This window comes from Mercenaria mercenaria, chromosome 1 (assembly GCF_021730395.1).
Source record: "Mercenaria mercenaria strain notata chromosome 1, MADL_Memer_1, whole genome shotgun sequence".
NCBI classification, from domain to species: Eukaryota; Metazoa; Mollusca; class Bivalvia; order Venerida; family Veneridae; genus Mercenaria; species Mercenaria mercenaria.
Window position 1 is genome coordinate 86,046,672 of NC_069361.1, and position 17,093 is coordinate 86,063,764.

At 33.6% G+C, this 17,093-nt stretch overlaps 1 long non-coding RNA gene across 1 annotated transcript; it reads left to right on the forward strand.

Moving 5' to 3' along the window:
* The first annotated feature begins 8,355 nt into the window (after nt 1-8,355).
* On the forward strand, nt 8,356-11,865 carry LOC128559946 (uncharacterized). The gene is made up of 3 exons (XR_008372802.1): nt 8,356-8,521; nt 10,149-10,283; nt 11,677-11,865. It is a non-coding gene; the product is annotated as an uncharacterized LOC128559946 (long non-coding RNA).
* Nucleotides 11,866-17,093: the final 5,228 nt, after the last annotated feature.

The following is a 17,093-nucleotide window of genomic DNA, read 5'->3' on the forward strand; positions in this document are numbered from 1 at the left end:
TTCACCCTGTCGAAGGGGTTTTGTTGTTTCTATGATTGAAACCAGTAAAACACCGGTTTCAGGACACCAAACTTTGAGACAAAATGGCCAAAAATACACTCCCTGTGCGACCTGTACCTTACTCTCTGCAAATGACTGGCCTAAAAATCTGAATATCAAAAAGCGTGCGACCAGACGAAACAATTGTAACCGTGCCCTTTTTCCACAAATTTGAGCTAAATCTGGATGGACGGATGACTATTTTAATTTTGTCTGAGTTCAGGTATTTCGGGTAAGATTTTAGACCCGACCATCTACATGGAGCTTTAATTTTTGCACAATGAATACTCGTACGCAAGATTCCTGTCCTGAGTTCTTTAAACAATATAAAAACAGCTGAATATAAATGCCTTTAAAGTACATCTACTTATTGTAGTAAAAATACGTACTAGACCACCATACGAAATTCCCACCCTCTGCCACTTATCTCAGCCACACCAAGCGATATCACGCATGTAGTATTTTACAGAAATATTAGGAAATGGCCTTAATGTCATAATGTCAACCATTATGTAGAATACTACTGAATTCAAATAATTCTTTAAGAAAATCATCGAAATGTTACTTGATGACAAGTCACGGACATTACCGAATTGTTTATTTTTATTTTAGAAATATGAACAAAATTTGTATATTCTTCAGTATATGAAATTTTACCAAATTACTGAAAAGTAGGTCTTACTTAACGTGCTTAACGCACTTTTCCGCTTAAAAAAGCTATGATAGCTACAATTTTTCCGAATATACTTAATCACAACTAAGGGCTCGAAAAAAATTAGACGGCAAAGAGTGGCTGTTTGAAGTCGTTTAAATAAAATAAGTCCTCAAAATCGCCTACTTTGAAGATACCAGCTTTTGATTTATCAAGATTACTGACACGTAACGTCATGAGTATCTGCTGTATTTTGGCATTATTGAACAATTTTAAGTATCAAATCAGAGACAGGTTTACGTAATTGTCCGTAATAGTGTATGAACAAACACATTTAGTTGTTGACAATGTTGTTAAACACCACGTTCCGTTTCTGGATTAAGTTCTTATTACATACTACACACTTGACTCGTTTGCATGATACCAGAATATTTGTTATCTTTTTATCGTCGTATAGGCATCGTCGTCTAAACTAATTTGAACGATTTTATAAGAATAACGTTCATGATTATATTCAAATATGATAATAAAAAGAAATAATATATATATGAGGATAATATTCGCCAAACACGATGACTTTGTTATACAAGTAAAAAATAATTAAAAACAAATGTTTTTAATAGAAACTCCAATTGGAACTTTTTCCAGATTTTTTAGATTGGAAAAAAACCCAACAGGAAATTTTTCCAGGCGACTACTACTTGATACAAATTACGTTCTTATAAACAAAATATATAATGACTAATTGTTTTACACACTTTGATAAAAAATTCGTTTTCCGCCCGAAAAAAAGTCCAGCAAAATATGGGAAAAAAGTCCGATTGGACTTTCAAAAATTCCAATCGGAAGGCATATATCCGATTGGATTTTTGGAAAAATCCAATTGGACACATTTTTTAATCATCTTTTTTGTACATAAGGAAATTAAAAACAATGCAAAACCATATCATTTATTGCTCCTTGGCCCCTAAACTACCATCTAAGCTAAAGCAGAAGATGATAAGACTATTTTTGATAGAATTGGTGAAAGTTCGGCTGTGCATGATTTTAAAAGCCAAGTAGGAATTGGGTCGAGCTCACATGATTTATTCGGTGAATTGTTAATTAGCTTTTTGACTTCTTCTTCTGATGCTGGACTGAAATTCCTTAAGCGGCTAATATCAGTGTTTGATTGCGTTTCCGTTTCTTTATCGTCTGTGTTTGAATTAGATTGAATTTGTGATGTTATTTTGTTCCGAATGCCTTCAACTTTTTCTATAAAGAAATCACTAAATTTCTGTACAAGGGCCTGCGATGTTTTACCCGAGGGCAGAAAAACCTCGCTAGGTCGGTCCAATAGATGTTTAGTGATCTTAAACAAACTCTTTCTGTCCCGTCCGCAGGATGAAACTTGTGAAGCTTATTTGTGATGAAATGAAAGCCAGAGTTGATATAATTGATAAGAAACAGTTAGAACTACAAGATAATATTAAAAGGTTAGATGTTAACATGGATCATTTACGAGCAGATAGAGACATGGTGCAACTAGATATTGATTCTCTTAATGATAAATACGAAGAAAAATTAGATTATTTTGAGAAATTAGAAGATGCAGTTGAAAGTTTGGAGCGGCAATCGCAAAAGGCTAACTTAAGAGTTATTGAAAATGTCTGCAAAATAGCTTGTCCCAACGATACTTGGAATTCGGAATCTCTTTGTGAAGTTTATCATGTTGGTCAATCTGATAAAAATACTCATCGAATGGTAATTGTAAAATTTAAAAATGTCAGTGATAAACACAAGCTCTTTAAAGGCAGAGAGCAGTTAAGATTGAAAAGATTAGAATTTTGGAAGAGTTAACTACAAGGCAAAGATTCACTCTAGCTAATTTGAAGGAACGTGGCAAGATAGGTTACTATTTTAAAGGAAAATTGCATATCAGACCTAATGATACCAACAGAGAAAATGGAAGGTTGTTCGTAAATGCTAAAAGAAAAACCCAGTTTGCTAACTATAACATGGACATAAACCAGGGCAAAAGCACAGATGGTGAGCGTAGCGACAATGATGAATCAAGGGATATAGATGTAGACTAGGGGTTCGGCCAAGGCCAAAATAAAATCTTTATTAACATAGCATACTGGAATATTGAGGGGTTTAGGAAGAAAACTAAATTTACAGATTTTGTTGTATATCTAAAATCTTTTGATATATTTGCGCTTGCAGAAACCTGGGAAGAAAATAATGAAGAAACGAAATATTTACTTGACACACATACTTGTTTCTTTTTGACAGCTATAAAATATGCTAGGTATGGTAGAGCAATGGGTGGCATATCAGTATATTGTAGAAATGAATTAAAAGAATTTGTAAAACAGATAGAAGTAGATTGCTGTGTCGGTATAATACTTACTATTAACAAAAGTTTGATTAATTTGGCTAATGATTTACTTTTAGTTTTCTTGTATTTGCCACCTCTTGAATCTTCTTTTTATGTTGATAAAGAAGCAAAGGGTATAAGCCTTTTTGAGGATCTCATGTTAACAGTACATAGCAAATATGAAGCATGAAACATATTAGTGATGGGCGATTTAAATGCCAGATGTGGTGAACTCAGTGATTGTATAAATAGTGAAACAATATTACACTATTGGAACAATATAATGATATTTTTCAATGCCCTGTCAATGAAAATAGACAGTCTTGTGATAAGATTGTTAATGCACAAGGCCGAAAATTGAACTGATAGAACTATGTAAGATTTTTTCATTATATATTTTGAATGGTAGGATGGGTGAAGATAAAGATATTGGTAACTTTACATATACATCAACAAATGGCTGTAGTGTTATAGATTATTGTTTGGTCTCAAAGGATATTGTAAATCTTATAAATAATTTTTGTGTAGCCGAACGAGGTGAATCTGCACATTTTCCAATAAATGTGGAATTAAACGTTCCAGTTCAAAACTATAATAAAGAGAACTCGCTTCACATAAAAGAGACTGTATATAAACTAAACTGTACAGATAAACTGTCATTTCAAAATAAAGCTGAAGAGACATTCTCAAAGGATGTACTTAACAAACTTTTATTTGAAATAGACAACCCAAAGAATAATATTAATGACACCGTATCTAACTTTGTTGGAATGTTAAGAGAAGTTGGTAAACAGTTTGAACATTCTTTTGAAGCGAAAACTGCAGATAAAAATCCAAGATGGTTTGATAAAGAATGTAAAATTTCAAAACGTTTAAAGTATCAAAAATTGCGAAAATACAGACAACAAAGAAATGATGAAAATCTTAGGTCTTACATACAGGCTAGGAAAGATTTCAAAAATTTATGTGAAAATAAGTGTAAACAGTTTTATGTGAAACAGTTAAATCAGCTTACAAATGAAGTAAATGACCAACGATCATTTTGGTCAAAACTTAAACAAATAACATGTCATAATCAAACAAGAAGTAATGATATAAGCACTTCTCAATGGATAGAACATTTTGAAGGTCTATTAAAACCTGCAGTTGCAAACGAAAATAATATAGGAAACATTGACATTTCGATAGATGAACCAGATAATGATATTGAAAATTATATATTTAATTCAGAAATTTTAAAAGATGAAGTTAGACTCGCAATAGAACATCTCAAGCAAGGGAAAAAACCTGGTCCAGATAACATATTGCCAGAATTCTTTATTTATGGTATTGAGAGTATTATTCATATTTTAGTAAAATTGTTTAATAGGCTTTTTACTACTGGGGAATATCCTGAAAGTTGGTGTGAATCTATTATAATAACACTTCATAAGAAGGGAGATGTAAATAATGTAGAGAACTATAGAGGCATTTCGCTACAGAATGTTTTGAGTAAAATATATTGTGTAATTCTTGTCTTGAGGTTAAATTTTTATGTACAAATGTACCATAAGATTTCGGAAAACCAAGCCGGATTTAAAACGGGTTATTCAACTGTTGATAATGCCTTTGTTTTAAAGTCTGTTATAGACAGCATTTTTTTAAAAAAAGAGACAGAAACTGTATGTTGATTTTGTGGATTTCCATAAGTGTTTTGACACTATAAATAGGCCGATTCTATGGAATATTTTAAAGGAAAATGGTATAAAAGGTAATTTGTTTAAAAGTTTTCAAAGTATGTATCATAATGTTAAGGCATGCGTTAGGTGTAATGGTTCAAGAAGTGAATACATACAAAGTACGATCGGCGTAAAACAGGGCTGTTTAGCCAGTCCTATCTTGTTTTGTTTCTTTATAGATTAACTAGAACGATGTCTTTCAAATAATAACGTAGGTGGTATACAGTTGCACCCAGATACTATTAAGTTATTCCTTTTAATGTTCGCAGATGATGTTGCATTATTAGCAGACACAGTGTGTGGCCTTCAAAGGCAACTGAATATTTTGTCAGATTTTTGTGATACATTTAAATTAAAAGTAAATGAAGGCAAAACTAAAATTGTAGTCTTTAAAAATGGCGGCGTACTTGCGAGGAAGGAAAAATGGAAATATAAAGATGCTGAGATTGAAGCTGTAACTAAATTTGGTTATGTTGGATTGACATTTACTAGACAGTTATCTATGAATTGTATGGTTCATGGCCTATGTGTTAAAGGGAAAAGAGTACTAATCTCTATTCTAAATTCACTGTACAACTATGGTCAATTGTTAAAATCTGTATTTTTTAAAATTTTTGATTGTAAAGTTTGTCCTCAATTGCTATACGGTTCTGAAATATGGGGCATATATAAGTTTGACGAACTAGAACGTGCTCAGTATTACGCATGTAAAAGGTTTATGTGTGCTAAACAGAAAACATCTAATGTTGCAATATTAGGAAACTGTGGTAGATACCCATTATACATAACAACATACAAAAGGTCAATTAAAGACACTGATTCTGGTATGCCTGGTATGTGGCCTATGGGAATGATATGGTCTGCATATTGGTGGTAATGGCCAACACAAGCCTGGACCATTGATAGACTTGCTTCTGTTTATCATAATAAGGTACTGTATAGCTACTGTGCAGTACATAAATTACAGGTGATATTTCTCACCTTCATAGCAAATCAGTTCTCACCTTTATGACGAGTTTAGAAAGCTTGATTGAATTAGGGCTAAATAAACTAAGTGATAAGATACAACAGTGTTGTTATCATATTTTTAATAATCACATTTCATCATTGCTGTTTTTTTTATCAAAAATATAAAAAAAAATGCATTCAGGCACATTGCTTTTAGAAATAATAAAGTATGTGTATTTTGAACAATGATATCTCTTTATTGCTGGATTTTATTATACAAAAAAGAAACGTTATTTAGACAACACAAGGGGAATTATGCATTTTTAATATATAAAATCCTTCTGTCCATATTCCATTTTATCTATAAAAAATGCAACTGAACGCTTCCTTAATTTCTAATAAAACCCAGCAATTATCTGGGGTTTTTTCTTTCTTTTTTTTCACGTTACTTTTGATAAAAAGATCATAATCATTGAATAAACGAACTTTCATAATTTCTTTTATCAAGTTTTAAATAATTATTTAAAGGTTAATGAGTGAGAATTGCTTTGCTATAAGAGTTATAATTTAATTGGCCGGGACATTAATCAACATCAATTAAAAAGAAACATTTGTGTACATTCTAAAAAAAATGCATTTCAATCAATATAATGCAAAGCACAGGAAATCAGGAAATAACCAATTTATCTGTAGGCAATACAATTTATGATTCTGTGACAATAATTAGGCTACATGTCAAGTCTACAGGCGTTTTATGGACCCTTATCAGACTTGACCAGATAGGATCTTGTATAATGGTGGTTGAAAAATCTGTTTTGTTTTTTTTTTTTTTGGGGGGGGGTCACTTATATAGGAGATTTTCTTTGCCTTTAAGTAGTGGATGAAAATTCTGAAAATGCCCAATGATAGGCTTGTGCAGAAATACTATAATATGATGCTAAATGATGATACGAATGGGCATGTTAACTGGGTAACTGCTGTTAAAAATTGCTTGATGAGTCATGGTTTTTGGTCATGTATGGTTAAGTCAAAATGTGCAGTATGAGCTGGGCTTTTTAAAAATGTTTGAAAATAGGTTAAAGGATATTTATAAACAAGATTGGAATGTACATTTAAACCTAAATGCTAAACTTGTGCATTATAAAGAATTTAAAAATGAGTTTGAATTTGAGCTATACCTGCATGTACTTAATTTGAGAAAGTTCAGATACGTTTATGTTAATTTTAGATTAGGTAGTATGGATTTAGAAATTGAGAAAGGAAGGTATACTAATACCGCAAGAGAAAATAGAAAATGTAAACTATGCGATACCAATTCTGTTGAGGACGAGTACCATTTCCTGTTGCGCTGTGGATGGTATAGAGATCTCCATGAACTACATATACCAAGCAAATATTATACTCGTCCAGATGTTAATAAATTTAATATTCTTATGTCTAAAAGAAATGATGAACTGATAAAATCAACAGCAGTATTTCTTTATTATGCATTTGAGAAAAGAAAGAAACTTTTATAAACTTTATTAGAGCTAGATATTTAGATGTTAGATTGATGAAGGTAAATACTTATGAAACAAATACCAATATTGCAACACTGTTATATATGTTTATATCTATATACGCACACTATACTGATTTTGAAAGCTTTGTATATGTATATTGAATATACCTTGCATGGACCAGCAAATAAAGAATTGTCATTGTCATTGTCATTGTCAACTTTGTCCGAGAAGTAATCAATTCTAGCTTTTCATAGTACTTTGTTCATAACAGCGCATTGGTTTCTGTATATTTCATGATCAATTTCAAGTCTGCTAGTACGCCATTTCCGTTAAAGTTTTCGTCTGGTGTGTTTGGCGTCGTGAAGTTCTTCCGTGTAGCACGGGCATGTAGGTCTTTGTGTTATTGTTTTTGTTCGTAATGGTGCATGCTTATCAATCAGCACAGAGAGTCCAGTGGTATATGCCTCTACTATCTCTTCAGCGTCGGTACATTGTACACTATTGCAAAGGGTTTCAGATGCCATTATATCAGATTTGAATGACTCAATATCAATAGAGCGCAGTTTCCGAAAATATACCCTTTTTCTCACTGGCACAGGTTTTGTCGCGGCCGCATTAAAAGTTACTGCAAAGTAATCTTTCGTAGTTTTCTCAGTGACGTCTGACAATCCTTGGTCTCTTACTTCTATATTTGACACAGTTTTGTCTGAATCCCTCGTAATCACCACATCGAGTGTGTGGCTGCGAACATGGGTGGGTTCATGCACAAAAGACTGTAAAATATTCATAAACCTGGTCGTGTCACGATCTGCCGGGTTATCAAGATTGAAATTTAAGTCGCCAGTTATTAAAATATTTTTGTCCAAAGCCGTATTTCTTTAAATCGCTAAAAAGTAATCGCACTGGATAAATTTAGTTTCATAACCCTGTTGTGAAATATAATTTAAAACGTTACGCACACCTTACAAATTTCAATGAAAATAATTTTGTAATTTATGTTTTATGTAAAAAACTAGCAATCGAATTTAGATTTGTCTTCGTGACAACACCAAGTTCTTAACAGCAGTTGTTAAATACTGTGACTGATCAATACTTACCTGACCTGCGTTAAATAAAATAATAAGTTAATGCAACAGCTCATAGCCAAACTTACGCAACTCTTTCAGTCGGCAAAATATGTTTTGAGAGAGCAGGTTGAAACTGTTTTTTAGTACGTTTCGCTTTTAAAAATAAATAGTGATGCTGATATTATTTGGCTTAACTTACATGCTGATGACATCGCTGTCTACATCGCATGAAATTGGTATGTATTATTTACTTCAATGAAATCAAATTTAAATGAACTGTAGTTATGTTAAAAGTCCTTACTTATTTAGATTCTAATTTCAGCACCGTTAATATCATAATAACAATGACAGTATCAATGAGAAAGGATACAGTATATATGGTGTGATTTTACGAAATAAATTAGCCGATTTACAGATCTGAAGAATGCAGCATAATTTATCAAAACCGAATTAAAACGTAACAATTTAGAACAGTTCTCACATTTCAAACTTCCAAAAATTCAATATTCTGAGATAGTATGAACCCAGTTTAGATGTTTTGAGTAACTGAATTCATAAGAGTCTGCTGTTGTTATTTAATCCACAGATGAGACGATTTTGTGCATCCCATACAGGACGGAAAAAAGTGCTATCATAAAATGATAAATTTTGAACTAAAAAAAAAATGGCCGCCAGTGGGCGTGGTCAGTTTTCCCGTTATGTATATAGTGGAAATTAAAAAAAAAATCTTCTTGTATGAAACTGCTAGCCCGATTTTAAAATAATTTTACACAAAATTGTCCTTGTGTGACCCTAAGTCAAGGTTGTTCAAATTATTTAGATTCGTCAAAAAAACATGGCCGCCAGAAGGCGTGTTCACTTTTCCCTATAAGTATATAGTGGAAACTTTAAAATTCTTCTTGTCTGAAACTGCTAGCCCGATTTTAAAATAATTATACAAATGGTTCTTGTGTGACCTTCTACAAATATTGTTCAAATTATTCTAAGTCAAACAACATGGCAACCAGAGGGCGTGATCACTTTTCATCAACATCTCCAAAACCACTGAATTGATGCTGACACTTTACACAAATAATCTCTGGATAGCCCCTCTTTCGAAGTTGTTCAAATGGGTCAAAAATAGATTTTCAGCGACTTTGAAAATCCTTAATACTTGTCAGAATGTTTGTATTCATAAAAGCTTGATCAAGTTCATAAAGTGGTACCGGAGTTCAAAAGCTATGACACTCGGTCAAATCATTGAAATACTTGGTCAAAGATCCACCTGATATATACAAAACATTGTCGAAATGTTTGTCTTTATGTAGTTCAGGTCAAATTAGATAGTAGGATATCAGGGGTAAGAACTAGGTTAGGTGAGCCATCATGGCTCTCTTGTTTATTTGTAGTACAAAGTTCTTTGATGTCCTTGTCTTAGGTGTGTACTACATGTATATTTATAACCTAATACACTGTACTGTATACACACACATGTTTATTACGAACATGGTATATACACTACTAGATATCGCGAAATAATTGTACATATATTCAAATACGATTTTTGGGGTCTAAAAGATCTTAGTAACTGTTTACTGTCTTTAGGCTGTAGCAAGGTCTCGGAAAAAAGTAACTTATACTTATAATACTCTTTTGTCCTTTTGGCCCGTCGAGACCATATGATATTATCTGATAAGAGTTCCACCATCGTCGGTGCTAAGGTGGTGATGTAATTACGTCTCATGTGTTAAATACATGACTTAATGGGCTTCAATGCGATTTGACTTACGTTGTTCAAGCGTGGTACAACAATTGAATTTATTTTGTTTTATACAATGCAGCTCATATGTTATAATAGCTTTATTTGATACACTTTCTCTATAGAGGAACCTGGAACATGTCCTAAACCGACGGGATTTGGTATCTGTGCAGAGGCATGCACCAGTGACTATGAGTGTCCTAGCAGTCAGAAATGTTGCCCAAACGGTTGTGGTCATACATGTCAGACACCGACACGCGGTAAGAATTAATTTTTTGCATAATTCTTTTTCATAATATCTCATGATGTTCTGGTTGTATTTATGCTGACTACTACCAGCCAGTGTGTATGACCACTACCAGCCAGTGTGTATGTATTTATGCTGACCACTACCAGTCAGTGTGTATGTATTTATGCTGACCACTACCAGTCAGTGTGTATGTATTTATGCTGACCACTACCAGCCAGTGTGTATGTATTTATGCTGACCACTACCAGCCAGTGTGTATGTATTTATGCTGACCACTACCAGTCAGTGTGTATGTATTTATGCTGACCACTACCAGCCAGTGTGTATGTATTTATGCTGACCACTACCAGCCAGTGTGTATGTATTTATGCTGACCACTACCAGTCAGTTTTTATGTATTTATGCTAACCACTACCAGCCAGTGTGAATGTAGTTATGCTGACCACTTCCAGCCAATGCGTAGGTATTTATGCTGACCACTACCAGTCAGTGTATATGTATTTATGCTGACCTCTACCAGCCACTTTGTATGTATTTATGCTGTCCACTACCAGCCGGTGTGTATATCGATTCACCTTGTTAGTCGGTTTAGAAAGAGAACTTTTTCCTGACCTGCAGTTTTCGAAACAATTCATACATACTTATTTTTTATTGGTACCTTTTCGCAGGTTTGAAACATTTACACATTATATACCTGGTATTTGGGAACCTAATTCTATTCATTCCGTAAAGTACCGTTAGATATACCCGGTATCAAACGATCATTGATCATCAACAAAAGAATGTTCCTATGGACCAGATCGTACTAGATATATATATTGTGCATGCGTGCGTGTGTGCGTGCAAAATATGGTAGTATCCAAACAAAGTACCTATTGATAATGCAACATGCAATCGTTTTACACTGCTCAACTGTATTATAGTGTTATAATATTGTGTGAAAGCTGTAGTGATTCTAACATAGCAAAAATAGATTGTTGCCAAATATGACCATCAGGTATTTACAAGTTTTACACTGTCTATGCCTCTTGTTATGTTTGACCTGTCCGTATATTTGTACATAGAATGATGTAGGGTTTTGCTTTGGAAAGGGTGAAATCTTGGAACATGGATATTTCGTTGGAAACTTTATCCCTTAATTATACATGTAGTAAGTTTTAAAACTTTTATCATAAGCTCACATGAACTGTATCCGTCGTCTGTCGTCATTCAATGTAAGGTCCATCCCCGGCATGGTTATAATGGTTCCGCTTGAACGGTATATACATGACCTTATTCATAATGTTGACTGTTTTATTGATATGTACTTTTAACCCACACACCAGTATCTTTTATTCGTTTTTGCAGGTTTTGTTTAGCCAATTTTGTTCAAGTCTGAATGCATGTTTTATGTTGTATTTCAGAGTGAGTGAGTGAATTGGGTTTTACGGCGAATCGACACATCATAATTCACCATGAAGAAGTTATATTGAAAACATTAATTGTAAAGCATACCTAACATCATTTATATAAAAATGTATATACATATATAGTGTTAAAAATTTCAATTGCAAACAATATTGCAAAAGATGTGAATAAAAGTATGAAATGTTCAGATTTTTTGATAAATCCCTATCTGCTTTAAAAAAAGATAAAATATTTTTGACTGAAACTTTTTCAAAAAACTCTTTCAAAGATTGAACGTCATAGTATGTACTGCGCTGTGGAGCAAAGTCCACAAAATCGATCAAAATATGTTTAATACTTAGCGGTGTTTGACATGGTACACATTCAGAATGATCTTCTTTATTCAAAAGGTAAGAACGAGTCAAACGGGTATGACCTATTCGGCAACGAGAAAGAACAACTTCCTCCCTGCGAACAGATCTGTTCTCTTTGTGCCATTCCCCTAGAGTAGGTTTACAGATTTTATTAACTATCACAACAACGTTCTTTAAGTGCCGTGTGACGGCTGTAAAAAGCCTCCCCGTATTTGGTTTCAGTGTTGTTATATTTTCTGGTCCTTTGGGATCATAGAGTTCATTCAACATATGTGTAATAGAGTTCCGCTTAAGCCGGTGTTAGGGGGCGTGAGAGGTGTTGCACATGTCATTACCTCCAATGAACGGACTCAATCAGACCGAGTCTGCTATTATTCTTCTTGGTTGCATTCTTTGCTTCCAAATGATCTTTTTACAGATTTTATTAATATCATGAAGTTTATTGAAAGAAGCATTGTTCCATGACGATTGCCATTTAGATATATAAAAGTATTTGTTCACATTTGGTCTAAAATCAGTATATGGTAATTTCAAAATAGATTTTGATAATGAAAGGGATTTCTTTGCTGCAGTATCAGCCTCCTCGTTTCCATGAATACCAGCATGATTAGGAATCCAACAAAATATGATAGACTTTTTTAAAGATAGTGCATGAAACCTGAGAAGAATATTTTGAATGAAAGGATTTTCCATATTTCAGTTATGAATTGACTGTAAAACAGAAAGTGAGTCAGAAAAGATAATATTTTTTCTTCACTATATTTTGATATAAAAATTTAGGGCTAAATCAATGGCTTTTGCCTCGGCTGAAAATATTGTTGCGTTATTTGGCAAACGTAATTTTGATTGATGAAGTTGGCTGACACCTTTCGAATCATCTTTCGAACCGTCTGTGTAAATTGCAAAATAGACCTTTTAAGTTGACTTGATTTCATTATATTTGGACTTGAATATTTCAGGGTTTGTTTCAGACATTCTAAAGGCAGTTTTCATATAAAAAATACTGTAGGGGAATTAAGGGTCCATGGTGGTGTATCTGGAATTACATCTTCTACCATATCATCGAATTCTATGTACTATGAAGTTTGTTGCACGCAGTATAATATAACAGTAGAAGGAAAGTACATTTGATTTTGTGTATTGTTATTTTGAAAAAAAAGATAATTGCGCAATGTAGAAAAACACAGATGCAATTTAACATGAAGAATAAGTAGATGTAAGCGTTTAGACCGAATAAGAGGTCAAAGATGTGTATTGGTATCCACACCACGACAAGGAAACGCATACAAATACTAGATGCCCATGGGCAACATGTCGAGTCCGCCGTTTGATCCCTAACTGTGACCTTAACCTTTGAAATAGAGTCAGTCTCACCGAGTTGAACATTCATGCCAAATATAAACAAGATTCCTCATTGCATGTCAAAGTTATGGGCCGGACCAGATCTGACATGACCTTTTTCCAACTACGACCTTGACCTTTAAGACAGGAACCTTGGATTTGCGCATGTCATTCCGTCTCACTGAGGTTAACATTATTGCCAAATATAAACAAGATTCCTCAATGCATGTTAAAGTTATGGGCCGGACCAGATCTGACATGACATTTGACCTCCAATTGTGACCTTCACCTTTGAGATAGGAACCTGGGATTTGCGCATGACACACTGTCTCACTAAGGTTAACCTTCATGCTAAATATTAACAAGATTGCTTCATGCATGTCAAAGTTATAGTCTGGACAAACAAATTTGGACGGACGCACGCACGCACGTACTGACGCACGCACGCACGCACATACACCGAACAGTCATTTAGACAACTATGTCTTTGCTTTCGCAAGCGGGCTCGACAGAAAAAAATATGCATAACTTTCCCGAGGTGCTATGGGGCACCTCAACATCCAGAACCCTCCTACCCGATCCGCGGCAAACGGGCGGCTCCATTTTCAAGGGAGTGGTACCTCTCTGCATGGAGATACAGCCGGTATTTTCTATCCCCCGCCGACAAGGGGCCAGTATTTCAGAATGTCCAACAACATGTGTAACTTCTGGTTCTTGTGGATGAGTTGGCAGTTACTTTCGAACAAGATTTAGTGTTATTTACTCGGAATCCAGGAATACTGGTTAGGTTGACAGCCACTGAACTGAAAAAAAAATGTTGATCAACAGCGCCTTCTCGATGCTTCCGAGGGATCTACTTTTCAGATTTTACCCAAAACAAGCAAAAGAGATTTACTACGCCTTTGTGAGCATGTGTGCATGATGTCGCTAATATTTTATTTAGAATATCTAGTTTGCCTGCTGTTTATAGTTGGTTCTGTCGTCAAAAGTAAAAAAAAGGTAAACCTAAAATTTTCCAATGAATAGGAATGTTGCAAGCAAGATCAAGTTTCTGAGTGGAAACGTCCGTTCTCACACCATTGAGATCAGAAATAAAACAATTAACATCCTATTTAAACTTGAGTTAGAAGAAGATATTTTAAATTTTATCATTGCATATAGCACATGACCACGAAAAGTCCCATGACCGTTAAAAAGAAAATGAAATATTTTTGTCTTATTTTAAATATTATATGTTTTTATGTTATCACTCACATCAGCATTTAATACCTTAAAATACATTAATAATTTCAACTAACATCTCAAAACCAGATGATTAAATAAACGATTTATCAAAATCTTGATTTATTGTAGGGGAGGCCAATTGGTTTTGTCGGCCCGGTATCGTTTCTCTTTAAAATTATGTGGAAAAGAACACATATCCTTGTACATGATTGTAAGTTTCATTAGAAAATTAGAACATTGACAGCTTTTTTCCCCTAAATTTTAACACAATCTTAGTCAATCTTCAATAGAAAACAACTCACATGAACAATATAAACACCGACTTTAGATAAAGTTTGTATTGTATTTAAATAAAATTTGTATTGTATTGTATTGTATTGTAATTTTTTAAATTGTTTTAAATACTTTAATCCCAGTGCATATATTTTCTGATGAAGAGTTGTTGATACACCTTACAATTCAAAATTAACGTTTCCCTTTTCAGTGCTGAGAACAAGTGTGTTATTTACGACCTGAAAGACAAACGTAAAACAGCAACAATGAGTGAAAAGGGATATACACGGTTAATTTCTGCAGCCAGGAATAAAAATACTATAATATTATATCCATGCATTTCAATACTTTATCCTTTTTTTTCTGGCATATATAGCGTTCTATATTTACCTGAAAATTGAGAAGAACGGAAGCAGAAGAACGCGGTCACGCGTTACTTATACCAATTTAATTTTGATTATATTTTTTAACTGTACATTTTTTTTGTATAATGTATCTGCATCGAATAAAAGGTATGCAACACCGTCTGCTTTTTTTGTAATTGTTGTTGTTTTCGTCTCTGTATTAAAACACAATACTGAATACTTGTGTCTCAATCTATCTCCTCCTTTGTTATCCAAACATCTGTGATATATGTACATAAAAGAAATAATTATTGAAGGGTCCGCCTGGAGTCTATTTGTAACATCCCTTTTATAAATATAGATTGCCATTGGTCACTATATATATTACTCGCCTATTAATCTTAGTGTCAAATTAATTGACCTTTATGTTCATTCTTTTTATAAAATTGCAGGCGAACAAATGTATGTTACACCAGGGAACATTGTCCACTGTGAATGTAGAAAAACTACTGCCACCCGAATCTACTTCGCGCTGCAAAGAGTACCTCTAAAAAGGATACCTCTAACGTAGCTAAACGGACACGTTCATCTGCCTTTTCTTTTCACCCCAAATGTCTATTCTGTGGTACAGATGCCAAACAAAATAACAATATAAAGGCATATGATGTCTTTTAGTGAAAAGTCAACAATAAAAGATCTTTGTAAAAGCAGAAATGATCTATTGGGAAGTAAAGTTTCCTGTAGACTTGAGTCAGTACATGATCTAACTGTAGTTGATATCATCAAGTGTAGCACAAATTTTAGAACAGGATGTCAAGTTCCGATTCAACATCAAACGCTTAAAAATAATGTAAACCGTAGAAAAGCTAGACCAACAAAAGAATCATCTGAAAGGGGTTATTGTTTTGAAGACCATGCAACATTTTGAAAAACCGAAATTGAACAAGTAACTGTGTCACATCTAGGAAAAATGTCTAAACTGTGTAAAGATAAGTCTTACACTACTGTTTATATAAAGAAAATAATTAAGAAATATTTGGGGATGTCATTATTATTTCTCAAATGAATGGGAAACATGACGTGGTAACTTTTAAAAGCGCTGCTCATTTGATTCTACATATTTTCTATAGAGACAGCAAAAAAAAAGCCAGCGACTCTGAATGCCAAGCTGTTATAAGAACAGCTGCTAAACTCATTTTAACTGAAATAAAAGATATTGATTTTTCTGCTGAAGTGCATCCAACAAGTTCTGAAATAATGTCTGTGGAATCAAACTTAAAATACTTACCTGAAACTTGCATCAATTGGTCAAGAGATTGTGCAAGCGTCCATTCCTCGGAGTATTATTTCACCACTAAAATTGGCTTGGGAATACAGGTTCATCATCTGGTGGAGTCAATGCTTTTGATACAAACTTTGCGAATTCTTGGTTTCTGCTCTTCCTATTAAGACGTTCCTAAATTCGAATCAAGTGCTGCAATATTAATAGAAAAAGCAAAACAAAAGTAAATTATTTGTTTGTTCATTTCATAGATGGGAATAATTGCAACGGTTAGGCCTCAAGTGCAAATCAAGTAATTCCATACATAAATGCATCATATGAAAACATACTTGCTGTTGGACAAATAGAAATACATTTCTATAAACAAAAAGTTAACATTATTGAAGATATGGTTTTAGAACCACTGACATATTTACCTGACATTACAGAAACCTCAACTAATATAGAATTTCTGATTACAATTGCATGACCGTAACCACAAAAACATACCAGGATGGTCTGGAATGATGCAAATGATGCAGAAAGAAAAATATTCTTGAGAGTCGTCTACGATAATCATGCCTATGATAGATATGAGAGCTAGTGTCATGTCTTGT